The sequence below is a fragment of the Eriocheir sinensis genome, unplaced genomic scaffold (genome assembly GCF_024679095.1).
Source record: "Eriocheir sinensis breed Jianghai 21 unplaced genomic scaffold, ASM2467909v1 Scaffold611, whole genome shotgun sequence".
Classification (NCBI taxonomy): domain Eukaryota; kingdom Metazoa; phylum Arthropoda; class Malacostraca; order Decapoda; family Varunidae; genus Eriocheir; species Eriocheir sinensis.
Genome location: NW_026111956.1, coordinates 257652 through 270000, shown reverse-complemented (window position 1 = coordinate 270000; position 12349 = coordinate 257652). Strand labels below are relative to the sequence as shown.

The 12349-nt window shown below is 44.7% G+C and overlaps 2 long non-coding RNA genes across 3 annotated transcripts in view; both read left to right on the top strand.

Moving 5' to 3' along the window:
- Positions 1-3574, top strand: part of LOC126993396 (uncharacterized) — a 7191-nt gene extending 3617 nt beyond the window's left edge. The window contains exon 3 of one of the 2 annotated variants that reach the window (XR_007747786.1): positions 2332-3574. This is a non-coding gene — a long non-coding RNA (uncharacterized LOC126993396). Of the gene's footprint in view, positions 1-539; positions 911-2331 lie in introns of those variants that run through there. The other variant, XR_007747787.1, reaches the window with a different exon arrangement.
- Positions 3575-9455: 5881 nt separating this feature from the next.
- On the top strand, positions 9456-9871 carry LOC126993421 (uncharacterized). Its single transcript, XR_007747817.1, has 2 exons — positions 9456-9601; positions 9645-9871. It is a non-coding gene; the product is annotated as an uncharacterized LOC126993421 (long non-coding RNA).
- Positions 9872-12349: the final 2478 nt, after the last annotated feature.

Here is a 12349-nt window from a genome sequence, read left to right as displayed (position 1 = left end):
ATAGTGAGGGTCTAGAATGGAATGTGAGAAAGTGGAAGAAAGAGATAGACAGTGCAGTGAAAGGTGACGGTCTGAGGAGGTGGAAGCATGTGATGGAGCGAAAGAGTACTTTGGAGTGGTACAGGGAAAAGGAAGCCCCGCAGTGTGTCAGCTGGTATGATGGAAGCCTGGGTGGTGGTGATCTTCTCTTCCAAGCTCGAGCGCAGTGTATGAATGTGAATGCAAGAAATTACAGGTCGTCTGAGTCCCGCAGCAATGTGTGACAGGGGTGTGGAGGAAACTGTCGTGCATGGGGTGTGTGGGAGGTACCGGAGAGAAAGGACGGAGATGATGAGGGTGGCACTGAGTGAGATGGGCTGGGATGTGAATGGGAGGATTGCAAGGACAGAGAGGGAATGGATGCTGCTGCTGCTGGGACTGAGTGATGAAGCAAATGATAGAATTATAGAAGCCATGAAGAGCTTTCTGGAAAAGATGTGGTATGCAAGAAATAGGGAATTGGAAGATTTGTAATGGATACTGTTGTTTTATTTTTACAGGTTGTACCGATGTGAAGGCCTGACTCTCCAGCGGGTCACCTGTACAGCAAGAGCAAGAGAGAGAGCGGGGACCTAAACCAACCCCGCTGAGTCCATATTTCTACCTTTTACCCGTGCTTTATGCCGCCAAGATGAGGGAGACGAGTGCCATGTTGGAAAAGCCACTCCGTGCCGTCTGTGGCGAGTGCAGGAAGCATGTGGAGGCTGTGGAAGAGGAGAAAATAGGGGGAAAACAAGCGCCATGGTGGAGGAGGGAGAGAGATGGGAGCTTGGGGCTCTAGAGGCTGTGGCCCCACAGCCTAACTAGCCCCATAAAACACCCAAGAAGGAGAGATGGGAGCTGGGGAGGAATTTCTTTGAGGGAGGACAGTGAAGGGAGAGGGAGGAAGGAAGACGATATTTCAACTGGGGAGGAAAGGAAGGAAGGAGGACAGAATGGGAGGAGGAAGGAAGGAAGGAAGATGTATTTTGACTGGGGAGGAAAAGAAGGAAGGGAGGACAGAATGGGAGGAGGAAGGAAGGAAGGGAAGATGTATTTTGACTGGGGAGGAAAGGAAGGAAGGGAGGACAGAATGGGGAGGAGGAAGGAAGGAAGGGAAGATGTATTTTGACTGGGGAGGAAAGGAAGGAAGGGAGGACAGAATGGGGAGGAGGAGGGAAGGAAGGGGAGATATATTTTGACTGGGGAGGAAAGGAAGGAAGGAAGGACAGAATGAGGAGGAGGAGGGAGGGAAGGAAGACGTATTTCAACTGGGGAGGAAAGGAAGGAAGGGAGGACAGAATGGGGAGGAGGAAGGAAGGAAGGGAAGACGTATTTCAACTGGGGAGGAAAGGAAGGAAGGGAGGACAGAATGGGGAGGAGGAAGGAAGGAAGGGAAGATGTATTTTGACTGGGGAGGAAAGGAAGAGAGGACGGTTAAGATTCGTTTTAGGTCCGTGCCAGTATCTCATTACCTACCTTATGAAACATCAGCATCTCTTCATATATCTTTTCTACAAACCTTCAACAGTCATGGAAAAGCTTTGAAAATCCAATTCAAGGACTTTTTTTTCACTCTTGAAAATAGGGGATAATGTTTATGGAGGCGCGTCGCCTCCTCTGGCGGCGGCCGCGGCAATGCTGCAGCCAGTGTTGCAAGAAATACCTCCTCGCTGAAATAAGACACATATACATGTGGGGGGGGTTCCAGGGGGGGGCGTAGGCCCCCCTGGTTAGAAGAGGGGGGTCGAGGGGCCGTTAGTAGGTCGTAAAGTTCAAGGAGAAGTTTAAATATGCTCCCCGACCCTAAACTCTCTTCGAGCTATTTTATGGAAGGGAAAGGAAAGGAGAGGAGAGGAAATGATAGGGAAGGGAAGGAATGGGAAGGTAAGGAAAGCAAAGGAAAGGAAAGCAAAGGGAAAGAAAGAAAGGAAAGGGAAGGGAAAGGAGAGGAGAGGAAATGATAGGGAAGGGAAGGAATGGGAAGGAAAGGAAAGGAAGGAAAGGAAAGGAAGGAAGAGAGAAAGGACGATAAAGGGAGAAACAGATAAAATTAAAGATATGGAGGAACAAGGAGATAAGACAAAGAGAGAGAGAGAGAGAGAGAGAGAGAGAGAGAGAGAGAGAGAGAGAGAGAGAGAGAGAGAGAGAGAGAGAGAGAGAGAGAGAGAGAGAGAGAGAGAGAGAGAGAGAGAGAGAGAGAGAGAGAGAGAGAGAGAGAGAGAGAGAGAGAGAGAGAGAGAGAGAGAGAATAAGAAAGAATAAAAAATAATAATAATGAAAAAATATATTAGTAACCGTCTTTATCCACAGCTCTGAAGAACAAAGGGAGAACAGAAGAAAGGAAGGAAGGCCATCTTGGAAGACTCATGCACCAGTCACCCCAGTCCAAGGAAAGGTCACAAGAGGTCAAGGAGGTCACAGTATGAAGGAGCAGTCCAGTCAAGTCAAGTTATTGAAAAGGGAAGGGAAGGGATAGGAAAGGATAGGGAAGGGAAGGAAATGAAAGGAAAGGGAAGGGAAGGGAAGGAACAGAGAAGTGTATATATAGTTAAGCTTAAAGTCACATACAGTTAGATACATACAGTTACACTCACATAGATTTACATACAATTTCGATGGTGCGTTTGACTCAGTGGGTAGCGGATTGGCCTGGCCCACGGTGTTATGGACTCGCTCAACACAAGTACAGTAAACCCTCGATATAACGGACTAATTTTCATTTCTATTTATTCATTTATTTTTTTCACATCAGAGGACACGTCTCAAGGGCAGTAAGGAGTACAAAAAAAAAAAAGCCCGCTACTCACCGCTCCTATAAAAGATAAAAGTAAAGAGTAGCCAAAAGAGAGGTCAATTTCGGGTGGAGAGGTGTCTTGATACACACTCAATTTTGGGGGAACTTAGTCCGTTAGGGCCGAAAGTCTGTTATAAGCGGCGAAGATTTAAAAAAACGTAAAATAATAAAACGACGAAGGAGTAAACGTAGGTATATATATTTTTTATTGTGTATGTTGTGTGCACGTTGTCTATAGGGCCGCACAGCACACTTGGCGATGCACTCCGAGGCACTGAGGTTGCTAGGTTGTGAGTGGGGTCTTGCGTGGGGGTCATATTGTTACGGGTATGGGTAGAATTTTACAAGTGCAGCGAGTAGCAGGCTTATTTTTTATTATTGTTTACTTTTTGTGTGCCCTTGAGCTGTCTCCTCTTGTAAAAAAAAAAAAAAAATTGCGCCAATCTCTCACTGGCAAACGAAACTTTTTTTTTGTAGTTTCTGGTGTGTTATGAAATAATCTACTAACTGTTTCTGTCACATAATTAAATGATTGCCTTTCCAATGCCTGGTGTACACAGCACCTGTAAAATAACTTGCTGAGAGAAATGTTCAGGTTGCTTAGTTTCTATATTTCACACTGGGTTCGATTCCTGGGCGGAGTTGAAAAATTTGGGCGGTTTTTCTGATACCCCTGTCCACCCAGCAGTGAATGGGTACCAGGTATTAATCGAGGGTTGTGTCCCGTCTCCTGGGATCTGTTCCCTTCTCCTATAATTCCTTCCCTTCTGTCTCTCTCCGCATATGACCACAGATGTTGCCCACTGAACAAAACCCTTTATATTTCACTCACAACCCACAAAGATCACAAGTGGATAAACTAGAACAAAACCAGGCTAATTAATGTTTTTCCTGCCATGTATTCCCCCAGTGCGCATGCGTGATGGACACCAGAGTGACATATTTCTGCGAGGAGGTATTTCTCGGAACACGCACGCTGCCGCCATGTCCCTTCTCGCGCTGTGTATTCCCGCGCCCCACAACGCGTGCCCAATAAATTTACACTAAGCAAAAATAACTTAACCTAACCTACCTAAGTGAGGGTCTAGCCCCCTCGACACTCTTAAGCTGTGCCTGTACCAACACTCACAAACACTTGGCTATTTTCCATTACATTTACGTCCTGGATTGATGCATAAGACTTTCCTGTGGTATAAATACGTTCTTCATTTAATTATTTGTGACAGAAACAGTTAGCAGATTATTTCATAACACACCGAAAACTATCCCCCCCAAAAAAAGGTTTCGTCTGCCAGTGCGAGATTGGCGCACTTGTAAAATTTTACCCATACCTGTAACAATCCTGCAAGACCCACTGGCAACCTGGCAACCTCAGTGCCTCGGAGTCTGTCGCCAAGTGTGGCCGTACAGACACCGTGCACACAACATACACGATAAAAAAAATATATATACATACCTGCGTTTACTGGGTTTGTTGTTTGATTATTTTACGTTTTTTAAAATCTTCGCCGCTTATAATGGACTTTCGGCACTAACGAACTAAGTTCCCCCAAAATTAGTTTGTTATATTGAAGGTTTACTGTACTTGTGTTGAGCGAGTCCATGACACAGTGGGCCGGGCCAGTCCACGACGCACTGAGTCAATGGAAACCACGAGGAGGAATATATTTCATGAGGTGGGCTGAGGCAGACTACTGGAACCCAAGGATGGGGCAGCAGATAAAGGGCGGAGGGCAAGGTGGCTACTTACCGGGTGCAGTTCGTTCAAAAAACATTCTTGATCAGTCCCCATGGATTTCTGACCCTCGGGGCTTCGTGGTGCAGTGGTTAGCACACTCGGCTCACAACCTTTAGAGCCCGGGTTCGATTCCCAGATGGAGTTGAAAAATTTGGGTGGCTTTTCTGATACCCTACGCCCCTGTCCACCCAGGAGTGAATGGGTACCAGGTATTAATCGGGGGTTGTGTCCCGTCTCCTGGGGTCTGTTGCCTTCTATAATTCCTTCCCCTTCTGTCTCTCTCTGGCATATGACCACAGATGTTGCGCCCACTAAACCAAACTTTCCAACTTTTTCTGACCTTCTCCGTTATCTCTGAAATCCATTATAAGCGGGTCTGTTATATCCAGGGTTTACTGTACATGTATATGGTTAAGCTGTTGTAGTTACCAGAAGCGGGTGGTTGAAAAACTATTCTCGGTCGGTTCCCGTGGATTTCTCACCCTCTGACCTTGTCCGTTATATCCGAAATCCATTATAAGCGGGTCCGTTATATCCAGGGTTTACTGTATAGTTGAGGTCAGTTCGCCTACAGTTGAGATAGTTAGTTTTATACAGTTTAGAGCTAGCTTTCTTTCTCTCTGTTAAGATAATATTGCCTGTGTTATAGAGTTCAGCTTCCTCTCACTGGGTAGACATATACAGTTTGCTAAATACAGTTTAGAGCGAGCTTTCTTTCTCTCTTTCTTTCTCTCTGCTAAAATAATATTCCCTTTGTTATAGAGTATATATATTAGCTAGGTACATACAGTTAACAGTTTATTTTGTTTGTATCTTCTTATCTTACCTTACCCTGCCTTACCTTACCTTGCCTTACCTCTCTCTCTCTCTCTCTCTTGCTTCTCATTTCGTTTTCTCTCCCTCTTTACCTTTTCCTCTCTCTCTCTCTCTCTCTCTCCCTTCTGATACCTTTCTCTCTCTCTCTCTTTTATTGGTAAATTTCTTCAGTTCTTTCATTCTTTATTTTCCTTCTCTCATCTCTCTCCTTCCCTTACCTCCTCTCTCTCTTATTCTTCTCATTACATTCTGTCTCTCCCTCTTTACCTTTTCCTCTCTCATAGGAATATAACACACAAACATTACAAATTAACTTTTTATTAATAGAAAAACACACATACATACATACACATAGTAACAATGATAAGGCTATTTTGGCTAGGGGGGGAGGAGGGGGTCCTTCATGAGGCTGGGGGGGTATGTGTCTGTGGGGGGTTATCAACATACTGTAGGGGTACATCTGTGGGGTCCTGTGAGCTGTGGTGAGGTGAGGTGAGAGAGAGAGAGAGAGAGAGAGAGAGAGAGAGAGAGAGAGAGAGAGAGAGAGAGGGGGGGCGCCTCTCGAGTCTCTCACTCACTCACTCTATGATCAAATGTATATAGTTATGCATATGTTGTATAATATGTATAGAGCTAATGTATGTTTTATGGACTAATAAAAATGAAAAATATATAAAAAGGTCTGTCGTGTGTGTGTGTGTGTGTGTACTCTTCTCTTCTTCCATTCCTCCTCCTCCTCGTCTTCTTCTGATCTTCTGTTGTCATTATCATCTTCTTCCTCTTCTTCTTCTTGGTCCCAGCATCAACACACACCTGAGGAGAATAACTCCATTAATGGATTGGAGAGAGAGAGAGAGAGAGAGAGAGAGAGAGAGAGAGAGAGAGAGAGAGAGAGAGAGAGAGAGAGAGAGAGAGAGAGAGAGAGAGAGAGAGAGAGAGAGAGAGAGAGAGAGAGAGACCTATACCAAATGAAGAGGATGCAATAACAGGAGGAGGAGAAACTATGCTAAAAAAAGAGAAATATGAGAGAAATAGGAAGGAAGAAAAAATGTGATGATCAGAGAAAGAGAGAATAAAGGAGGAGGAAGGAAGGAGAAGGAAGGAAGGGAGATAACCAAATGGAGGGAGGAAGGAGGCAAGGAAGAGAAAGTGTGATGATCCGAGGAAGAGAAAGAAGAGGAAGGAGGTAAGTGAAGGAAAATGGAGAAGAAATTAGAAATAGAAGGGAGAGGAAAGAGAGAGAGACCAAATGAGGAAGAAAGAGGAAGAAGAGGAGGAGGAGGAAAAAAGGGAGAACCAAATGGAGGGAGGAAGAAGGGAAGGAAGAGGAAGAAGGAAGAGAAAATGTAATGAGCAGAGGAAGAGAAAGAAAGGAGGAGGAAGGAAGGAAGGGAGAGAGAGATAACCAAATGGAGGGAGGAAGGAGGTAAGGAAGAGGAAGAAGGTAAGTGGAGGAAAAGGGAGAAGAAATTATAAGTAGAAGGGGGAGAGAGAGAGAGAGAGAGAACGTATAATATTACATAGAAAAACCACACACACACACACACACACACACACACACACACACACACAGGGGACTTAAATTTCCCTGCCTACCTAGATATTGACAATGTAATATATTTGTACTGAGTGACTCCACAACACCATGGTCTGCCAGGCCTGTTGAGACCCACTGCTGTTATGCACTACACTACCAAGGTACAGTAGACCCTGGATATAATGGGCTAATTTTTTTTGGGGGGGGGACTCAGTCCGTTACAAGCGGCAGAAATTTAAAGATACAGTCAGTTTATGAGTTTAACCCCTTCACTACGGCCAGGCCAAAACAGCGCCACCAGAGATCCAAGATCGCCACGCGTGGCAAATTTCAAATGTCGCTATTGAATATAACAAGTTTTCAGCCATAAACTCAACATAATCATCATGTATTATAATTATATGAAAACATGCAGAATTGAATGGTGCACATAAAGAAACAAATTAATTGATAATTTTGAGATGTTAGCATAAATATAGAGATAAAATAACTCGTATATTGGCTAAAGCAAGCCAGGACGCAGTATGAGCGTCCTCGGATATGGTACGGGGCACAAAAGGACGCAGTATACGCGTCCTTGTGTTGATGGGGTTAATTTGTTGGGGAATTTTTGCCGGCATGACAAAACACTCGTAAACCAAAACGAACTTCCCCTCCATTGAAATTAATATGAATACCATTTATGCATCCCATATCCCACCCAAATATTACCAGAAAACATTATAGCTGTTATTTTATACAAAATAAAAGTAATTTTACTAACAAATATCAATGATAAATGACACAAAACACGAATCACTGTGTTACGGTTGTTAGGGAGACTCCCTCAACCAGTTATTATGCTGGAGGTGCAGGCTTGGCACCAGGGTTTAGCAGCCACAGTTTCCTATTCTTGAGGCAATCAAGGAAGCTAACCCGATGTATCGCCCAAGATGGAGGGTGAACGTGAGTCAGTCATGCCCAGGAGAGCATACAAGCTGCCGAGGCTCGCACCCTGTTCCTGTTGCCGCATAGTATCCGCTGTTCCTGTTTGCAGCACCATCCCTTTAACCCTTTCCTTGCTGAGTGCTCAGAACGAGACTATCCCCAAGGTGCGCCAAGCAGCCCAGCGGTGAGGGGGATCTCTTTTAACCACTATATCTCAAAAACTATTCATCACAGCTACAAAACAAATGCACCATTGGAAAGAGGAGGCCAAGATCTATAAGATTCAGTTATGTAAGCCTCTCCTACAAATGTACAGGCACGTTCAGGAAAATAATCGTTGGACACTGAATTGTGATAACATAAAGAAAATATCAGATTAATGGAAAATGAAACAAAGGATACTTGTGATACTATTAAAAAGGAAAGATACTGTGATTAGCACGAACCCAAACATGGCCAGGTGACTATAATGATGCCATGGTTATTAAAAGGACATCAGTAGGCTATCCTTGTAAGCAATTAAGACTCATTCACTCACCACGCATTGTGAATAAGTGCATATCAAGGATTATTATTACAAAAAAGCAAGGCAAGGCGAGGGTTGTCAAGGCAACGAGGCCCACAAACTGCCGCAAAACCAGTTTACTCTCGCACTCACCCCGAGGGGATGATGTGAAATGTTTTATAAATAGTCTGCTTCACTTATTTGGCGCTTTTATGAAAATCTGTATACACCATCGTGTTCAGGAGGCTTTTTTCTATGAGATGAAATTGTTGATTTTAGTACTCATTTCATATACGCTGCAAATGGTATCTATATGTAAAATGTTTCATAAAAATTATGGATTTACTATTTAACTTCAACTCGTCACTATTTATTTACTAAGGACAGCATTACTGGGTCTCCACCTGACACCCAAACATGCCTACACCTAATCTAATACATAACTTAACCTAGCCTATCATTACACAAGGGAAGATTTATTGGTAGATATGGAGAATCACCCTGGGATCCGTGGGGGGTCCAGGAGGGCTTGCGCCCCCTGGTGGGGCAGCGAAGACGATCTCTCTTCTTTGCTTGTGTTGATGAATATGAGCCACTGCTTTTTACTGTGGTTACAGAAGTTTAATTTAAGAATACGGCCCTAAGACCTACCTAGCCACTAACCCAAAGCTGAACCTTGACCTTGCAAGATGCAGGATGATTTTTAGGGACAGTTTTGGGGAAAAAGTGCCTTATGAGTCAGTCGAATACAGTATGTGTTAATATATATATATACACACATTCACACGAGTCTGAGTATTTTTTGGGCAGGTGTGTGACTTATTCTCATTGTTGTTCCATAATTATCTTGATATCATTACTTTCTGTGTCTAGACCAAGTAAACAGACCAAGACAAGGCTAATTTTAAGTAGACAGACTAACAAAAAGTGTCTCATCTTTTAATTAACAGTTTCCTGTACGAGTTGAGGGTTGTTGAGGCAGACAGACAGGCTAACATAAGTGTCTCAAGGTGTGTACTCACCCTCGGGTTTGGCCGGAAAGTCTGGCTACATCTTCTGTGCCTCTGAGCCGTCCAAGAAGAGACTCGCTGTGCTGCAGGGAGCTCTCAGGGGCACACTGGAGGAAGGAAAGGAAAACATCACAAGGGAGAATGACAATGAAAAGGAAGGAAGGAAGGTATGAGGCTGGATGAAGGAACACTGGGAAGGAAGGAAGGAAGGTATGAGGCTGGACGAAGGAACACTGGGAAGGAAGGAAGGAAGGTATGAGGCTGCATGAAGGAACACTGGGAAGGAAGGAAGGAAGGTATGAGGCTGGACGAAGGAACACTGGGAAGGAAGGAAGGAGGAGGAAGAGAAGGGAGAGAAATGATGAAGGAAAGAGAGAGAGAGAGAGAGAGAGAGAGAGAGAGAGAGAGAGAGAGAGAGAGAGAGAGAGAGAGAGAGAGAGAGAGAGAGAGAGAGAGAGAGAGAGAGAGAGAGAGAGAGAGAGAGAGAGAGAGAGATAGAGAGAGAGAGAGAGAGAGAGAGAGAGAGAGAGAGAGAGAGAGAGAGAGAGAGAGAGAGAGAGAGAGAGAGAGAGAGAGAGAGAGAGAGAGAGAGAGAGAGAGAGAGAGAGAGAGAGAGAGAGAGAGAGAGAGAGAGAGAGAGAGAGAGAGAGAGAGAGAGAGAGAGAGAGAGAGAGAGAGAGAGAGAGAGAGAGAGAGAGAGAGAGAGAGAGAGAGAGAGAGAGAGAGAGAGAGAGAGAGAGAGAGAGAGAGAGAGAGAGAGAGAGAGAGAGAGAGAGAGAGAGAGAGAGAGAGAGAGAGAGAGAGAGAGAGAGAGAGAGAGAGAGAGAGAGAGAGAGAGAGAGAGAGAGAGAGAGAGAGAGAGAGAGAGAGAGAGAGAGAGAGAGAGAGAGAGAGAGAGAGAGAGAGAGAGAGAGAGAGAGAGAGAGAGAGAGAGAGAGAGAGAGAGAGAGAGAGAGAGAGAGAGAGAGAGAGAGAGAGAGAGAGAGAGAGAGAGAGAGAGAGAGAGAGAGAGAGAGAGAGAGAGAGAGAGAGAGAGAGAGAGAGAGAGAGACTAGATAGCTATACATTAAGGTCTAACACTTGGTCCATCTAGCCCGCCAGAAAGGAAGGATGAACATCACATAACCTTACTCACCTACATACCTATGACAAAATTAACTCTTACTCAAATGTTCTGGGGGAAAATTCATAAGTGGGCTACAATTAAATGACTGTCCAGGGAGGGGGATTCCAACCCTGGCTGGCAGATTCATAGGTAGGCATGCTAACCACTACACCACGGAGCCAGAAGAATTAGCCACACTGTACCAGGACAAATAATTCTTAGTGTGTGCCCTGGTAAGATTCATATGTGCAGCCCTGGTAGTGGTTCTTATTATGTAACATAGTGAGTCAGTATAAGGGTATTGCTTCATTATGGCCCCAAGTGACTCAGTGTCGATTTAACCCGTCCGCTGTGATTGGCACGGATTTGGCCTTCCCTGGTAGCCTGGTAACATATAGTCCCAGGTCTTTCTCTGCCTCTGTGGTGGATAGTGGAGTGTTTCCCATGTGGTATTGGTGTGCTGGATACCCCTTCACTGGTAGCCTGGTAACATATAGTCCCAGGTCTTTCTCTGCCTCTGTGGTGGATAGTGGAGTGTTTCCCATGTGGTATTGGTGTGCTGGATACCCCTTCACTGGTAGCCTGGTAACATATAGTCCCATGTCTTTCTCTGTCTCTGTGGTGGATAGTGGAGTGTTTCCCATGTGGTATTGGTGTGCTGGATATCCCTTCACTGGTAGCCTGGTAACATATAGTCCCATGTCTTTCTCTGTCTCTGTGGTGGATAGTGGAGTGTTTTCCCATGTGGTATTGGTGTGCTGGATATCCCTTCACTGGTAGCCTGGTAACATACACTCCCAGGTCTTTCTCTGCCTCTGTGGTGGATAGTGGAGTGTTTTCCCATGTGGTATTGGTGTGCTGGATATCCCTTCCCTGGTAGCCTGGTAACATATAGTCCCAGGTCTTTCTCTGCCTCTGTGGTGGATAGTGGAGTGTTTTCCCATGTGGTATTGGTGTGCTGGATATCCCTTCACTGGTAGCCTGGTAACATACACTCCCAGGTCTTTCTCTGCCTCTGTGGTGGATAGTGGAGTGTTTTCCCATGTGGTATTGGTGTGCTGGATATCCCCTCCCATGGTGCAGGACTTTACATTTTTCTTCATTGAATTGTAGCAGCCACTTTTTGCTCCATTTCAGTAGCTTGGTGATGTCTAACTGTAGGAAATCCGCATTCAAGGGGTTAACCAAGTAGCACATTTAGCACGTTCTACAGGCCCCGCAGGAATGTAAAAAATTAGTAACTAAATTTTTTGCCCTTAGGCACAGAAGGCCGAGACAAAATAATTACTCATTTTCCCAATTTTTTGTAATATTATTATGTAAGAGATTACTATATATAACCCAGTAGCTGCGGGGATCATGTCTCTTAATGGTCCCTCTAAGCGAGAAAAATGAAAAAAAATCATCCCTCACACAAACCATTCCATAATATATATCAAAGCATTTGTGATCAGATTATGTATCATCTATTTTGGGGGGTTTATATCACGGCACAAATTTGGCCCGTCGCTGCTTCTGGGATAAGAAAATATAGGAAACTTCACTAGGGCATAGTATAATAAGCCTGGCATTGTAGTACACCATATACGGCATATAGTCCAGGGGTTCCCAATTGGCGGCCCGCGGTCCAGATCCAGACTTGTGGGTGTTGCAGCTGGACCCAAGGCTCCAGCAGACATAAACATGTGTAAATTGAATAGCATGAAGGTCCTGGTGATGGATTCTTTTAACCCCTTGACTACGGATTTCCTACAAGAAGACCTCACCAAGCTACAGGAGTGGAGCAAAAAGTGGCTGCTACAATTCAATGAAGAAAAATGTAGTCCTGCACCTTGGGAGGGGATATCCAGCACACCAATACCATATGGGAAACATTCCACTATCCACCACAGAGGC